At 41.8% G+C, this 17,966-nt stretch overlaps 1 long non-coding RNA gene across 2 annotated transcripts in view; it reads right to left on the minus strand.

Moving 5' to 3' along the window:
* The window catches only part of LOC147916028 (uncharacterized), a 143,653-nt gene that overhangs the window by 63,856 nt on the left and 61,831 nt on the right, over positions 1-17,966 (minus strand). Inside the window, exon 1 of one of the 2 annotated variants that reach the window (XR_015553685.1) lies at positions 14,465-15,808. The exons of the other annotated variant lie outside the window; for it this stretch is intronic. This is a non-coding gene — a long non-coding RNA (uncharacterized LOC147916028). Of the gene's footprint in view, positions 1-14,464; positions 15,809-17,966 lie in introns of those variants that run through there. 2 annotated transcript variants of the gene reach the window in all.

Genomic DNA, 17,966 nt, shown 5'->3' on the forward strand with positions numbered 1-17,966 from the left:
AAACTATATAATTTTCTATATTCATCTTCTTTCTCTGTAAACTTCTGGGGGTGGGAGTGGGTGTGGGTCAGAGCAATGCCAAGATGTGCCAGGAATCTTCTGTTTCCTTCCTTAGACCTGCCCTGTCACAGTATAGAACATCACATTTTATTCCTTACCGTGTTTGATGACTTTGCTGCTGCCGAATCTTTCTTGGCTTTTACAACGTTTTTTCTTCAGCTGGTCATTGAGAGAGGGGGATTTTGCAATCCATCTTTATCTCACCACCATTGCCTGAAAGTCCCTGTGTCAGCAAGAAATTATTAAGAAGCTTTCTGTCCCCCAGGCTGTGGCAACAGTGCTGGAAATCGAGGATAATTAGACAAGATCCATCCTCAGGAGATTATTTTGATCTAGCTATTAAGTTATAAAGACGTGGTCAGAAGCTACAGTATTAGGGCTTAATAAATAGAAATGAAGACTGGTATCCTAGGAAAAATCATAAATTGCACCCATCTAGACGGTATTATTATTTTTTTTTTGATATATTATGTTTTTATTGTCATTCATATCACAGTATTTTCTTTTTTTTTTTTTTGCAGTAACATTGGTTTATTGCAGTAACATTGGTTTATAACATTGTAAAAATTTCAGGTGTACATCACTGTACTTTTATTTCTGCATAGATTACATCATGTTCACCACCAAAATACTAATTACAACCCATCACCACACACATGTACCGAATTATCCCTTTCACCCTCCTCCTTCCCCCCTTCCCCTCTGGTAACCACCAATCCAATCTCTGTCCCTATGTGTTTGTTTATTGTTGTTATTATCTACTACTTAATGAAGGAAATCATGCGGTATTTGACCTTGTCCCTCTGACTTATGTCACTTTGCATTATACCCTCAATGTCCATCCATGTTGTCACAAATGGCTGGATTTCATCGTTTCTTATGGCTGAGTAGTATTCCATTGTGTATATATACCACGGCTTCTTTATCCATTCGTCCCTTGATGGGCATTTAGGTTGCTTCCAAGTCTTGGCTATCATGAATAACGCTGCAATGAACACATGGGTGCATGTACCTTTACAAATTGGTGTTTTCAAGTTCTTTGGATAAATACCCAGCAGTGGGATGGCTGGATCATATGGTAGTTCTATCCTCGATTTTTTGAGGAATCTCCATACTGTTTTCCATAGTGGCTGCACCAGTTTGCACTCCCACCAGCAGTGTATGAGAGTTCCCTTCTCTCCACATCCTCTCCAACACATGTTGTTTCCTGTCTTGTTAATTATAGCCATTCTGACGGGCGTGAGGTGATATCTCATTGTAGTTTTGATTTGCATTTCCCTGATAGTTAATGATTTTGAACATCTTTTCATGTGTCTGTTAGCCATCTGTATATCTTCTTTGGAGAAATATCTGTTCAGGTCCTTTGCCCATTTTTTAATTGGGTTGGTAGTTTTTTTGTTGGTAAGATGCATGAGTTCTTTATATGTTTTGGAGATTAAGCCCTTATCAGAAGTATGGTTTGCAAATATCTTCTCCCAATTGTTAGGTTGTCTTTTCGTTTTGTTGATGGTTTCCTTTGCTGTGCAGAAGCTTTTTAGTTTGATGTAGTCCCATTTGTTTATTTTTTCTATTGTTTCTCTTGCCCAGTCAGACGTGGTGTTTGAGAAGATGTTGCTAAGACTGATGTCAAAGAGCGTACTGCCTATGTTTTCTTCTAGAAGTTTCACAGTTTCAGGTCTTACATTCAAGTCTTTAATCCATTTGGAGTTAATTTTTGTGTATGGTGTAAGGTAAGGGTCTACTTTCATTTTTTTGCATATGGCTATCCAGTTTTCCCAACACCATTTGTTGAAGAGACTTTCTTTTCCCCATTGTATGTTCTTGGCTCCTTTGTCAAAGATTAGCTGTCCATAGATGTGTGGGTTTATTTCTGGGCTTTCGATTCTATTCCATTGATCTGTGTGTCTGTTTTTGTGCCAGTACCATGCTGTTTTGGTTACTACAGCTTTGTAGTATATTTTGAAATCAGGGAGTGTGATACTTCCAGCTTTGTTCTTTTTTCTCAGGATTCCTTTAGCTATTCGGGGTCTTTTGTTGTTCCATATAAATTTTAGGGTTCTTTGTTCTATTTCTGTGAAAAATGTTGTTGGAACTTTGATAGGGATTGCATTGAAACTATAGATGGCTTTAGGAAGTATGGACATCTTAACTATGTTAATTCTTCCAATCCAAGAGCACGGAATATCTTTCCATTTCTTTGTGTCTTCTTCAATTTCTTTCAAAAATGTTTTATAGTTTTCGGTGTACAGATCTTTCACCTCTTTGGTTAAGTTTATTCCTAGGTATTTTATTCTTTTTGTTGCAATTGTAAATGGGATGGTATTCTTAATTTCTCTTTCTGCTACTTCGTTGTTAGTGTACAGAAATGCAACTGATTTTTGTATGTTGATTTTGTATCCTGCAACTTTACCATATTCGTTTATTACTTCTAAAAGTTTTCTGGTGGATTCTTTAGGGTTTTCTATATATAAAATCATGTCATCTGCAAATAGTGACAGTTTCACTTCTTCCTTTCCAATTTGAATCCCTTTTATTTCTTTCTCTTGCCTGATTGCTCTGGCTAGGACTTCCAGTACTATGTTAAATAGGAGTGGTGACAGTGGGCATCCTTGTCTGGTTCCTGTTCTTAGAGGGATGGCTTTCAGTTTTTCACCATTGAGGATGATATTAGCTGTGGGTTTCTCATATATGGCCTTTATTATGTTGAGGTACTTTCCTTCTATACCAATTTTATTCAGAGTTTTTATCATAAATGGATGCTGTATCTTGTCAAATGCTTTCTCTGCATCTATTGAGATGATCATGTGATTTTTATTCTTCATTTTATTAATGTGGTGTATTACGTTGATTGATTTGCGAATGTTAAACCATCCCTGCATCCCTGGAATAAATCCCACTTGATCATGGTGTATAATCTTTTTAACGTATTGTTGTATGCGATTTGCTAGTATTTTGTTGAGGATTTTCGCATCAATGTTCATCAGTGATATTGGCCTGTAATTTTCTTTTTTTGTGTTGTCCTTGTCCGGTTTTGGTATCAGGGTAATGTCAGCTTCATAGAATGAGTTAGGAGCTTCCCCTCCTCAATTTTTGGAAGAGTTTGAGAAGGATAGGTATTAAGTCTTCTTTGAATGTTTGGTAGAATTCACCAGGAAGCCGTCTGGTCCTGGACTTTTACTTTTGGGGAGGTTTGTGATTACTGTTTCGATCTCCTTACTGGTGATTGGTCTATTCAAATTCTCTACTTCTTCTTGATCCAGTTTTGGAAGGTTGTATGATTCTAAGAATTTATCCATTTCTTCCAGATTGTCGAATTGGTTGGCATATAGCTTTTCATAGTATTCTCTTATAATCTTTTGTATTTCTGAGGTGTCTGTTGTAACCTCTCCTCTTTCATTTCTGATTTTACTTATTTGTGCCTTCTCTCTTTTTTCTTGGTGAGTCTAGCTAAAGGTTTGTCAATTTTGTTGATCTTTTCAAAGAACCAGCTCTTGGTTTTATTAATTTTTCTATTGCTTTTTTGGTCTCTATTTCATTTATTTCTGCTCTGATTTTTATTATTTCCCTTCTTCTACTGATTTTGGGCTTTGTTTGTTCTTCTTTTTCCAGTTCCTTCAGGTGCATTGTTAGATTGTTTATTTGAGATTTTTCTTGTTTGTTGCGATAGGCCTGTATCGCTATAAACTTCCCTCTTAGAACTGCTTTTGCTGTATCCCATAAATTCTGGCATGTCGTATTTTCATTTGTCTCCAGGTATTTTTTGATTTCTTCTTTGATTTCTTCGTTAACCCAGTCGTTGTTCAGTAGCATTTTGTTTAATCTCCACGTATTTGTGGCTTTTCTGATTTTCTTCCTATAGTTGATTTCTAGTTTCATACCGTTGTGGTCAGAAAAGATGCTTGGTATTATTTCAAACTTCTTAAATTTATGGAGACTTGTTTTGTGGCCTAATATGTGATCAATCCTGGAGAATGTTCCATGTGCCTTTGAAAAGAACGTGTATTCTTCGGTTTTTGGATGGAATGCTCTGTATATATCTACTAGGTCCATCTGTTCTAGTGTGTCGTTTAAGGCCAATGTTTCCTTATTGATCTTCTGTTTGGATGATCTATCCATTGGTGTAAGTGGAGTGTTAAAGTCCCCTACTATTATTGTGTTACTGTCTATTTCTGTTTTTATGTCTGTTAACAATTGCTTTATATATTTAGGTGCACCTACATTGGGTGCGTAGATATTTACAAGTGTTATATCCTCTTGTTGGATTGTTCCCTTGATCATTATGTAATGCCCTTCTTTGTCTCTTTTTACAGTTTTTGTTTTAAAGTCTATTTTGTCTGATACGAGTACTGCTACCCCAGCTTTCTTTTCATTGCCATTTGCGTGGAGTATCTTTTTCCATCCCTTCACTTTCAGTTTGTGAGTGTCTTTAGGTCTGAAGTGTGTCTCTTGTATGCAGCATATATATGGGTCTTGTTTTTTTATCCAGTCAGCCACCCTATGCCTTTTAATTGGAGCATTTAGTCCATGGACGTTTAAAGTAGCTATTGATAAGTATGTACTTACTGCCATTTTTTAACTTTTTTTTTTCTCAGTGTTTTAGTAGTCCTTCTCTGTTCCTTTCTTCTATACAGAATTGATGGTCACTTTAGTTTGACCTCTGTCTGAAAGCTGTACTCTTTAACTCCCCTCCTCCCTCATGTTTTTGATATCATATCTAACCTCTTTGTTGTGCATTTGTATCCATTACGTTCTAATCATGGAAATAGATAATTTTTCCTATTTGTGGTCTTCTCTTTTCCCCTTAAATCAGTCCCTTTAACATTTCTTAGCACTGGTTTCTTGGTGACAAACTCCTTTAATTTTTGCTTATCTGGGAAAATTTTGATCTCTCCTTCCATTTTGAATGATAACCTTGCTGGGTAGAGTATTCTTGGCTGTAAGTTTTTTCCTTTTAGCACTTTAAATATATCGTGCCATTCTCTTCTAGCCTGTAAGGTTTCTGCAGAGAAGTCAGCTGATAGCCTTATGGGGTTTCCGTTGTACGTAACTTGACATTCTCTTGCGGCTTTTAGGATTCTCTCTTTATCTTTAATTCTGGACATTTTGATTATGATGTGTCTTGGTGTGGGCCTCTTTGGGTTTATCTTGTTGGGGGCTCTCTGTGCTTCCTGTACCTGGATGTCTGTTTCCTTCCTTAGGTTAGGGAAGTTTTCATCTATTATTTCTTGAAATAGATTCTCTGCCCCCTTGTCTCGCTCTTCTCCTTCTGGGACACCTATAACACGGATGTTAGTGCGCTTGATGTTGTCCCAGAGGTCCCTTAGACTGTCCTCAGTCTTTTTAATTCTTTTCTCTTTTACCTGTTCACCTCGGGTAATTTCTTCTAGTCTTTCGTCCAGCTCACAGATCTGTTCTTCTGTATCCTCTACTCTGCTTTTGAGTCCCTCTAATGAATTTTTCATTTCCAGTATTGTATTCTTCATTTCTGATTGGTTCTTTTTTATATCTTCCATTTCTTTGTTGACATTCTCACTGAGTTCATCTATTCTTCTCCCCAGATCAGTGAGCATCCTTAACACTCTTAGTTTGAACTCTCTGTCAGGTAGGTTGCTCATTTCCGTTTCACTTAGTTCCTTTTCTGGGGTTTTGTCCTGTTCCCTTACTTGGAATGTATTCTTTTGCCTCCTCATTTTGCCTCTTTCCCTGTGCTTGTGTCTATGTATTAGGTAGGTCAGCTACGTCTCCTGCTCTTGGATAGGTGACCTTATGTAAGTGATGCCGTAGGAGGCTTCCCGTGTGCTTCCCTCAGTTCTCAATGTTCCTGGGGTGACCCCTATGTGGGCTACATGTGTCCTTCTGTTGTGGCCTGTTTGCTCACCCTGTAGGTGCCCAGGGAGGCTGAGTTATGCTCCTGGCCAGCTGTTGTAATGCTCAGCTGCTTGTAGTTGTTGTGGGCCCTTCAGTCTCTTTATCAGGTGTGGGGAGCCCCAGCACAGTTGGTTGCAAGTTCTAATATCACATTTGTGTTGCAGTATTTCTTGTAAGTGAGTAGGCCCCCAGTGTGGCAGGTTGTTAGGCTAAGGGCCTTACAATTGCTGTAAGCCTCTAGCCTATTAGGTCTCTTGTCAGCTCTCTGAGGATTGCAGCTGGGTGGGGCTGGCCTCAGGCACAGGAGCACCCAATTGTTTCAGGTTTTGGAAGGTGGAGCAAACCTCCTATGTGGGTCTTTGAGAAGTACAAGTCTTCTGCGGCTGAGAAGCCCTGCCGCCCACAGGTCCACACACACAGTCAACACAGTCCTGCCCCATGTGAGCGCCCCGACCTCCCCAAGCAGACCCAGTCTCACCACGGCGGGAGCCCCACACACTCCGCCACCGCCCCACACTCTCCACCCGCTCCTTGTGCCCACCCTGCCCTGCTCAAGTTGGCTCAGTTGCCAGGCTGCAGAGAATCCAGTCACCAATCTATGCAGGCCCACAAGTTGCCTGAGGGCTTGTTGTTGGGTGGGGCCAGTCTCTAGGGTGGGCTGCCTGCCCTGGCTGAGTTGGATTAAATCGGTGCTCTAGCGGGTGGGGCAGACCCTGGGCTAGCAGGCCTCAGGGAGAACTCCAATGGCGTCTGTGTCAGCACGCCCACACCAGGCCACAACAATGGCCGCTGCCAATGTCCCAGTCCCTGGAGAGGTCTCACCCCTCACCGAGATGCACTCAGGGCCTATTAGGTGAGTCTCTTGTCACCAAAGCACTGTACACCTTTCTTTCTGGTGATTTTAGGGTGCTTCCTGAAACGGGTGAGTTTGCGCGCGGGCCCTTTAAGAGCCAGTTTTCGTTTCTTTGTGAACCAGGTTTTCTGGGGGTGCTCCCCAGTGTTTTAGTAGCAGCAAAGTCAGATATTATGCCGCTGGTGTCGATTGTGCTGGGTCCACAAAATGCCCACAGCGGGGGCGCTCCCCGGCTCATGGCCCTGCGCCTCCAGGGAGGCTGCGTACCTGTGAGCTGCTCCCGGCGGCCGTGAAGCTGGCGGCTTGTGAAGGCGGCGTTTTTCCTCTCCGGAAGGGGGTCTCTGCCTCTTCCACCTCAGTTAGGATTGTCCATTGTTGCAGGAGTTCCTCTCATCCAGTTTTCAGTTCTGTCTCAGGGGTAATTTTTCCACGAGTAGTTGTAAATTGGCTGTGTCCACGGGAGGAGGTGAGTTCAGAGTCTGCCTACGCCGCCATCTTGACTCCTCCCAGACGGTATTATAATAACAATCTGCACAGCCCCTCGAGGATTTCAAAATGCGTTCATGTTCTTGATCTTGTCTGAGCCTCACCCAGCCCAGTGACTTGCCTGAGGTCAGAGCCAAGGGAGTGGAGAGGGACTGGGAGGAAATGGGATTATCACACACATGAGAATTCTCCATGAGCTAAACCACAGAAACCAATACAGGAGAAAGCTGATTCACACAAACTTCAACTGGGTGAATTATTAATTCATCAAATAAAATTTAACAAAATAGATTTCTATTTTGTTTGGTTAAAGAGTAAGTTCTGTTGCATTCAATATACTTTTCCGATGCCTACAAATCGAATTACATGCAATGTTTTCAGGAGTAAAACTGTTGCGTTAATTCTGGCTACAACTGTATATTTCAAAGCAAGAGAAGGTCCAGGATGTTTCAGTGGCAAAACAAGTCATAGAAGTCCCAGAGGATTCTCACACGAGCTTGAATATACCCATTCTCTTTCTAGTACTGGATCCGAGTCTGGACTTGATTGCTAATTAGAGAAACTATTTAGAAGATCCAGGGAAGCCATCAGAAAAATCAGACATGATTTTTCAGATTCTTGATTTATGATCAGAGATGAAGCATGGAAGAGGAGACAGAGCAGGACTTTGGGGTTCAGATTCCAGTTTATCGTCTTTGAAGTAGGACCAACACATTCAGACTTGTAAGGAAGATTTAAAATACAGGCTGCTTGGGACATAGTAGATGCTCAATTTTAGAAAGTACTTATTATTTAGATAAGCGAGTGGATTCATTTGCTAGGGCGGCCACAGGAAAGAATCACAGACCGAACGGCTTGAACAACAGAAATTTATTTTCTCACAGCTCTGAGGCCAGAAGTTCCAGACCAAGGAACCAGCAGGGTTGGTTTCTGAGACCTCTCTCCGTGGCTTCCAGATAGTTAAATACAACACGAATTCTCTCCGAATGAGTGAGTCAACATGAATGAGAAAGCAAAAAGTGGTATAGAGTCTTCCCATTACAGGCTGACTAGTGTCCCCCAAAAATTCACACGTCGAAGCCCTAACTCCCAATGTGACTGTATTTGGGGACAAGGCCTTGAAAGAGCTAATCAAGGTTAAATGAGGTCATAATCCAATGAACAAGTGTCCTTATAAGAAGAGAGAGGGATGCACACAAGTGAAAAAAGACCATGGAGGACACAGGAAGAAGGCGGCCATCTGCCAGCCAAGGAGAGAGGCCAAGAGAAATCAGCCCTGCCGACACCTCAATCTTGGCCTTCTAGCCTCCAGAACTGTGAGGAAATAAATGTCTGTTGTTTGTGTCACCCAGGCTGTGGTATTTTTTATGGCAGCCTGAGCTGACTAATGTACTTCTTTTCTGAGGTGATTTGCCAAAAAGGAAACCTAAATTTTCACCTGTTTGGAGATTTTAAGTTGGGTTCTCTGACACATCAAAAAGTTAAAAATGAAAAAATAAAAGTAGTCCTGCACATTTGTGTGTGGATGCCTGGGGGGTCGTGTGCTTAAAGCCAAAGTGTTACTTTTGTTTACAAATGTTGGTTGAGGGTACCAGCCATGTGCTGGGCACCATGCTCATCATGTACCATCTAGTTTAATCTTGTTCTTTTCCTCATAATGCTACTAGTGTTAGGAACTGACATCCCCATTTTCACAGATGAGGAAAAAGAGAGATTCAGAGACGTCCTGTGACTTGCCCGGGGTCGGGGAGTGGTATGTGGCAGAGCCGGGTTTCTGAGCAGGCCTGTCAGACTCCAAAGATGTCCCACACTCCCAGCACCTCGCTCCCGCCTTCGTGATAAAAGAAGAAGAGTCACAAACCCTTAGCACCTACAATGTCCTGGGCCTGTTCCCAGAGATTTACATATTTACTTTAAATTTATATATTTAATTAATATTTAAAACTCATTTAATCTGCACACAACCCTTTGATGTGGGTGCTATTATTATCCCATTCTACAGATGAGAAAATATGAGATACAGAGGAGTTGAGTAACTCGACCTGGGTCCCACTTTACTATATGAATGAACAGCATGTGGCAGAGCTGATGCCTAAACCCAGCTTGGGGGCAGCTTGGTCATGAGCCGTGTGTGCCTTGGCTTCAATGGAGCGGAATGAACCCAGTGGCTCCCCAAACCCTGTCCCCTTCTTGGATCTTATCGCTCCGAATTCAACTGATCAACAAAACAGACAAGACTAAATGTCAGGGTGTTTTTATCCACATAGAGATCTTTCTCTTTGAGGAGAAGGAAGTTAAACTCTAATTCACTCTTCTTTTAACAAAAAATTTGACCTTGATTCACCAAAAATTTTCTTATTTTGCGTTTTTTTACTGAGACCATCTTTGTAGTTGAGAAACTCGCCAATGGCTAGGAATATTCAGGCGCAGAAAGCCCCACTGCGATTCTCGGCTCTTGTGAGTCACGTCTCATCTCTGTGTTCACGTCCCTCTCCCCTGAGTGGTCACAGGACCCGAAGCGAGAGGCCTGCTGCCTGGACCCAGTCTTCTATGACGTCATCCTGGTGGAATGTGGACTCAGGGTTTGCAAGGACTTTCTGCTTAAGCCTTGTTTTATTTAAGTTTATATCATTCTTAAATCTCGCCCACAGTTGCTTGGAATCCAGGCTTCAGTTGGATTATTGAAGGGAGGCAGCAAACTTATTCTCCTAAGATCTGAACTCAGCGAATTGTTAGGCCAAAGCCATGCTGCCCCAAGGCTCAAAGTGCATCTTTCAGTTCATTACCTTGTAAAGATTGCCAGCAGTCAGCAGCCTTCAGATTTATGTAACCTAAGTTATATAGAGTGAAAGCATGTGCTCGTTACGTAACAAAGGTTCCTGTGAATTGGTTAAAATAGGGCAGGTAAATCAGATGTTGAAAACTACAACACAAAGGCTTACAAGAGCTTTAAACATATGTTGTTTACATTTATAACAAGGAGATAATACGGTTTTTTTTTCCTGACCTTTCCAATAATAACAGACATAATTGAGTGCCCACAAAATGCCAGGCACTTCTGCACAAGGGCTCAGCGGTAGGAGCCAAGGCTTCGGGGTGAGGTCAGACTACTTGGTGTATGATGCTCAGCAAGCTCCCCACCATGGTTTACGCATCCATCAAACAGAGTGAGTCACCCCTACCTTACAGAGTCAACGTGGGAATTAAATGAAAAACGTTGCCAAGTGTCTGACACGATGTGGGCGCTCAGCAAAGGGTAGCTTCCTAGCCTGTGGCCCTTATCTGATTTTATTTACTCCTCCTGGCACTCCAGGGAGTTTGGTGTTATTATAATCCCCATGTAACAGGTGAAGAGACTGGAACCTGCTGCCAACCCGACAACACTCCTGAGTGGTGAGGGACTTGCACGCACAGCTCCTCAGAGGCGTGTCTCAATTTTGCAGCGGCCCAGGTTATCCCATTTGCGGTTCATGCAGGTCTTCCGACTTCTCTGCTTTTCCTTCTGGCTGCCTGCCATTTGGCACTTTCCCTGCTAATTAGCACCTCGACCACAGTACAGTGGGGGAAATCCAAAAGGGTGAGCCTCGGTTAGTAGCTGAATTGTGTGGTTTAAGAGCTTTGGGGGAAAGGTTTAACAAAAAAAAGTTTGGTATAGGAAGAGGTGTCACGTCGAAGCAGTGACATGAGTATTTTAAAGTATATTTAGAGCTCAGTTGTCTAATATCCTGGCCTTCCACTAATAGGTAGGTGAGAATGGATCGTTATTTTTACGAAGTTTTCTGATCCTCAGGGAGATTAGAGTTCATTTGGATGCTGAGGCATTGAGAATGTTTCTCCAAATCATATCAGAATTCCTATGCATCTTAGCCCTTACCACTGAACTGCGCCACTCTATTCTTACGCTGTCTTTCATCATCAAGCAGTTCTCTGTGCCATAGTGTTCGCTCATTGCTGAGTGAGAAGAACCGGCACCCTGTACCTAGTAAAGCTGAGGCTGTGCCGATGATGAGATTAAATCAGTCACTGGGAATTCTGGGTCAGACCACATCCCTATTCAGGCAAATCCACGCTAGCCCAGACCAAGAAGCCATTGGTGGGGGAGGTAGCGTCTAATTTTGAAACTGGTTTGCAGTGGAGACGAGAGAGATCGCTTAGGAGAATCACTTTTCAAAATCCAATAAAACATCCACATTCACACCCGACTCAATGCAGTCTACACTCACCTTTTGTTTTCACTTAAGTCCTTATATATCATCTTGAGTAACACAGCTAACTAAATTAATGAGGGCTACCAAACCTGTAAAGCCTAATTCTGCAAAAGTGTGTGGAAGCAGCACCATCCTAATGGCGTTCTAGAAAACAGTTTGGCAAAACGTAGCAAAGTCTGTAAAACGCTCATAACCTTTGACTTAATCATTGCCCTTCTTAAAGTCAATTCTTATGAAGCAACTTATAAATGCAAATAAATACGTTTCTTGCAATATTTACATAGATAATAGACAAAATTAGAAACAGTGAATGTTCCCAAAGTGGGCATGGTTAAATTCATTTATTCAATAAATATTTATTGTGCAGCTACTCAATGCAAACATTAGTCCAGCTAGTTCTCCCCCAGAAATAGAAAAGAGGGGAGAGATCGTGGGCACGAGGGTCCTAGGGTGGGCGAGCGTAGTGGAGGGAGGTTGGATGTCTTCTCCACAACTGTGTGTCCTGGTTGCTGAAGGAATTTGTGATAGAGCTCATCAGTAAAATATTCCATAGCCACTAAAAACCATGTTCATAAAAGATTTCAATGAGAGGAAACAAGGCTTAGAATATAATGCCACATGAAAAAAACATCATACATACGTGTGTGTGTGTGTGTGTGCGTGTGTGTGTGTCTGAAGATCTGAAGTGTTTGGGGATGAAGTGTACTGGTGTCTGTAACTTACTAGAAAATGCACAAGAAAATAACACAGATTGACGAATAGATAGAGGGGTGGATAGGTGGAGAGATGTGCTAAAGCAAGTATAGCAAAATGATAATTATAGAATCTAGATGGAGACGATATGGGTGTTCTCCATACAATTCTTTCAACTTTCTGTATGATAATTTTCATAATATAACATGGAAGAAAAACACATTTTATATGCATGTCCACACAAACATGTATATATACCAAAATGTTCTCAGTAGTCACCTTTCAGTGATGAAAATATGAGCGATTTTTTTAATCGTGTTTTATACATTTAATACGTTACCCACAACATGCGGCCCTGGTCCCAACTCATTAGTGAGAATCTGGTCTCCCTAAGCGGTCCCTGCCTGCCTCCAGATGCTGCCTTGACTGGACTCTGGGACAAGTTCCTCCATTTCTTCTCTGGCACCCCTGCCAGGCGGCCTCTGCATAAGCTGACCCTGTGACAGCCCCTCGTTCCTGTGCAGCTGGCCTTTTCTACCCGGAACTGCTCTGCCACTTCCGTCTACCTCAAGGGAAAGGACATCCCTCAGCTTTCCAGGTTCTGCCCCACACTCCCTGAGGGCACAGGCTGGTCCTCTGTTCTCCACAGAGCCTCTACCATACCTGTGCTCACACCTCAGCTCCAACACCTACCAGCTGTGGGACCCTGGGCTAGTTGCTTACCCTCTCTGCGCCTTAGTTTCCTGACCAGCAAAATTGGGAACATATTGGTATCTAACTCATAACATTGTTGTGAGGAAAAAATGAGTTGACACCTAGTAGTCAGAACAGTGCCTGGAGTGTAATAAGCACCGGATGAGAGTTTTATTATTACTGTCAGTCTTATACCACTACTAGTATTACCGCCATATCTACTACCACCACCAAACCCAGACTGCAACATGCAGCAAGAGACAGAGCACTCTGGACAATGAGGGCAAATGGTGTGGAAAGAATCACTTACAACCCCAGGTCCAGAGCTACCTGAGCATCCCTTCCCAGGCCAGATCCCAGGGGCCTGGCTTCCAGTCTGACCCTGCAGAACAAGGGCAGGTCACCTACCACTAAACCACACCATGCTTCTCTGTGCCTCAGAGACTGGCCAGACTGACCACTGACCCCAGGGAGTTTGTTCTAGAAGAATTAACTTATAAAACATGCATAAGGTCCATCTCTTGAGCCCTCTTTTCCTGCTCCAAGATTTACATCAATTTTCCCAGGAAAACTGAGGACTCAAATATTCACTCAATGGCAAACCCCCTCCCTGCCCACCAAGTACAGTCTGGTCTCAAAACCCTCAAAAAACAAGCATAAAGGAGTCTGACATGGATGTTTTTTCTCAAAGTCTCTGCTATTCAGTCTTATCATGGTCATTATGTTAAATTTATTTTCCAAATTTGATGCAATTAGTAGACGCCACTTTCATAACGCAAAGTAGATGGTGGTTGTGAACATTCTTAGTATTGCTACTAAGATGCTGCAGATTTCTGTGTAGTGCCACGGAAATCAAACAGACTTTTATTCCCAAGTCTGTAAGTGGTCATTGGTCATCCCAATGGTGTTTGTACAACTATTTGCAAGGCTACACTAGGACTTTCCAACTCCTTCTAGGAAACAGTTGTCAGAAGTTGGAGATGTTGTTTCCTCTGAGATGTAAAAACAACAGCAATTTGCCCTTCTTATCAATTCCATCTTTTCTGGGCCTATTAGAGTCAATACCTTGAACTGGGGCAAAAATAAGAGACTATTTTTGTAATCCAAGTTTACATGTTCAAAATCATAACCTTTGCCAAAAAAAATTTAAAAAATAGAAAAGAACTGGTTGGTTTGTAGCACAAGAATGTCATTCAAACCCTTGAATTCAAAATAACTTATGCTTTTCCAAGTTCCACTTATTTTTCCAAATAAACAAAGATATCTTTTTCTACATTGTTTCCACCCAACTTTTGAAACATGCCTGCTAAATTTCTCAAGTAACATATTTTATGTGTTTCCGAGTGTTGGGAAATGCCAGGAAACCAATCCAGGGAGTAAAAAGAGTTCATAGAGCTGGCTAGTGAGAGAAAATAAATAATGACCTTTCTACCTTCCAGCAAATGTAAAACTCTCCATAATTCTTCAGGTACCAGGTTAATAGCCATCAAAACTGTCTTACTCAGTTATTTCTGGAGCACAGCTTACATGTGTGAGCAAGGAATTGCATTTATCTTCGTGCATATACAAATGAAGGCATTATGTGACTCAATCCGTAACTTACCTGTCAGTAGAGAAGACGTTTCAGAATAAAAAAAAAAGCCTGGTATGTGAGAGCTAGAAGGGTTCCTGAGGATTATTTCATCAAAGCCCAGAGAGGTGACGAGCTCACACTAGTTCACACAGCAAGTTGGTCCCAGTGTCTGGAACATGACCTATTTAGGATGCTATGTCCATATATAAAGCTTCACACGCATCAGATTTATATCTGTCAGAGAAGCAAAAACAAATGAGGTGACCCTATGACTCCGTCTCAAGCAGGCCACTGAACTCTTCGTTGGGTCTTATTAGGGCAACCCCTAGAAACCTTTCTCAACACGTAGATCTTATATTCCATTTTGACTTTAGGTTTTATTTTTATCGTAAAAAGGTAAGAGCCTGGGACCAAATGTCCATTCTGTGAAACCACTTTTTTAGGGAAAACAACTCTTTAAGACCAAAGCAGACCTCAGAGCTTGGCTCTCCATCTTCTTTCCTCGCAGACATTCCCTCTGGTCAGATGGGTCATCATGGGCGTCAGCCACCAAGACTGCCACTGGAGCATAATCTGCTATTTTATAAGGCAAACCATTCCATCTCTGGGGCTGTTCTTATTAGAAATCATCCTCTCTCAAAATCACGCCAATTTTTACCTTCTGGAGTTGCACAGGCTGAAAATGCTTCCTAACCCAGCTCTTTAAATATTGAAACGCTGCCAAAACTCTTCCTTAGTACCCTAGTTAAATATTCCCAATTCCTTTGGCCACTCTTCATATGAGAGACTCAGGAGACCGAGAGGAAGGATCTCTGCATGATCTATTTTGGTGCAGCTGCATAGTGGTATCCTGAACATAGGAGAAGCTTGATAAATATTTGTCAAACAAATCGAGGAGTAATTAAATGCTTTTGAAAACATTCTCAGTGATCTATTTATTCAGCAGACAGGTATAGAGCACTAATGATATTCTTCTACAGGCAACAGGGAAGCAAAGGGAAGCGAGACACAGTCTGTGCCCCAAGGAATCCATGGCTTGCATCGACACCACCTGGGAATGACTCTTATGGATTAACGGACAGCCTATGCTGCAACGCAATGGATGAAACACACAGCTGTCCGTGAGGGTCCTTGGGGTGGGGGGAGCAGCACTTCCCTGAGCCACAGATAAGAAAGTGCATCCCAAATGAGTGGCGTGGACAAGCCCCCAGTGACACGTCTGGGTTAATATGACCCGTTTCCTTTTCATCAGTAGCCCTGCAATTGAACACAACGCTCTACTTAGAGCCTTCACCAGGCAAATCATGTGAGAAAGGGCATTTGTCTTAAAAAGTCATAATTTCTCTGACAATGCATTTTACTTTTGAACTTACTTTTCCAGTAGCCATGTCACATGGTTTATAGAGAGCACATACTCACCTCAAAGCACTGAGACATTTATTGAAATAGCTACTCTTTGCTAAGCCCCATGTCTGCCCAGCTGCACAACGGACTAATTTTTCATTTGGCTTAAATATAGAAGTTTGCATTTCCCACTATAACATTTCATTTCATCCCCCCACCCCCACCAACTTGTGCTCTAGCCACCACCACTGGTAGGTCATTTCTGTTGTAGGGAAGAAAGTCACCTAGGTGTCACAGCTGCACCTCCGCTTTCCTGGAGCAGTCTCAATTTCTAATGCTCTGTCTGCTCCACTATCTGTATAAATCACCAAAGTCCTAGAAATTACAGAAGCTCATTGTCTATATTTACTCCATCTTCCAGACTGTCTTTGCATCATGAGTGTCCTTTATCAGATAATGCATCCCCAATTTTCTCGGAAAAGATGATTAGGGATTTGAACAATGTTGCATGAAAAGTCTTTTAGAGCGCCAGAGAGACTGAGAGCTAGAAGTGAACCAGAAATCCTGGCGAGCTGCACTCTAGCCCGACACCCTCCACGAGTTGGCAAGATAAAATGGGCCAAGTCGTCTGATTGGTTTCCTCCTCCACTGCAAAATATGCCTAAAGCTTCTGATTCCATTTATACATGGGTTTTGTTTTTTTTTTCCCCCAGGAGATAAGGGGAAGAGGAGATGGGAAACAATATTTACCATCTCTTTTCTATATCACAGTGTTTTATATACATAAGCTCATTTAATCCTTATAATTTTGAGGTGGATATGATCATCCCTATTTTACAGATAAAGAATACTGAGGCTTAAAGAATTTTAGTAACTTCTCCCAGTCATACAGAGCCCAGAGCTGCTGGGCTTTGAAGCCCATGTTCTTCCCATATACTGTATACTTGATAACTATGGAAAATCTAAATTTGGAAAAAATCTTGGAGAATAGCTATTACAAAGCTTTTATTTTTCAGATGAGTAAAAGGAGGCCCAGAGAGTGCTAGAGACATTGGCAACATGGCAACACACTGGAGTTAGTTACGGGCAGAACCACAACCGAAACCCAGCTCTCCTGAAACGCAACCCCAGGCCCTTTCCCCTGCATCACACAAGCTCATCCTCAGAGAGCTACTCAGCAGGAAGTATTGCTTCAGAAACGTTCGCCTAGACCACACAGCCAAGAGAAGAAAAGGTGCTGTTACTTTGTGGAATAATATTTTGAGAAGGCAGCAGAAATGATGTGAGAGTAAAGATTTATAAACAATCCAATGTCCAATATAACAAGTGAAGAGAGAGACATTGATAAGGTGACAGATAAAAGGTGTTTGAATTAAACTATGCACAAAACTAGCAAAGGTCGACTAGGTGGGCAAGATTGGCGGGGTCTTTCATGCAGCCCCTTCTCTGAATTCTATCAAAATACTCCCTGAACCAGGAAACCAATATAGTGACCGCCTGATACGGTGGTTGAATGGACAGTTTGGGGCAGAAAAATGAGATCACCCTGAAGAATTCCATCTGATGTGCAATATTGTGAACAAGAGGTTAATTTCTGTTTCTTTTAAATGATGAATCTCTTCCACATGGCAATTGGGCACTAAAAAATAGTCCCATAGATAAAACCACCTAATGGGAAAATACACATAACGGACAGACTATCAAAAAATTGTTCGAGAAACAATGTATAAGTGACAAAAGCAAGTTCCTTCCAAATGATGGAAATAGTTGAACATGGAAAAGTTCCAAGAAGTATCTTCCTTCTCTGTGCCGAACAAAGTGGGAGAAGCTGGAGGTGATGTTCTGTCAGAGAGTATGATTTTTATTTAAATGGATTTTCAAAATTTGGCATGCTGATGGAAATGCTACTGATAACTAATTCGCAAATCAGAATGTAGAAAATAAGAGTAGTCCTTGGAGTCAGACTCTGCTTGCAGCAGGGTGCTTGCCTTTAATGTGATCATTGGCGGTTAAAGTCACTGGATTAGGTTTGTTCCAGATGAGCCAAGAGGCAGTTATAATTCTCTTCTCTCCAAAAGTAAACCACAATCAAAACTAGGTCACAGATGCTGTTTGAAAATAATGACTAACATCTGCATAGCCCAGTTACGATTTAAAGAGTAAATTCACATCTATTATCTCATTTGAT

Source organism: Ceratotherium simum, chromosome 11 (genome assembly GCF_057802395.1).
Source record: "Ceratotherium simum simum isolate JZ-2026a chromosome 11, ASM5780239v1, whole genome shotgun sequence".
Lineage (NCBI taxonomy): Eukaryota > Metazoa > Chordata > Mammalia > Perissodactyla > Rhinocerotidae > Ceratotherium > Ceratotherium simum.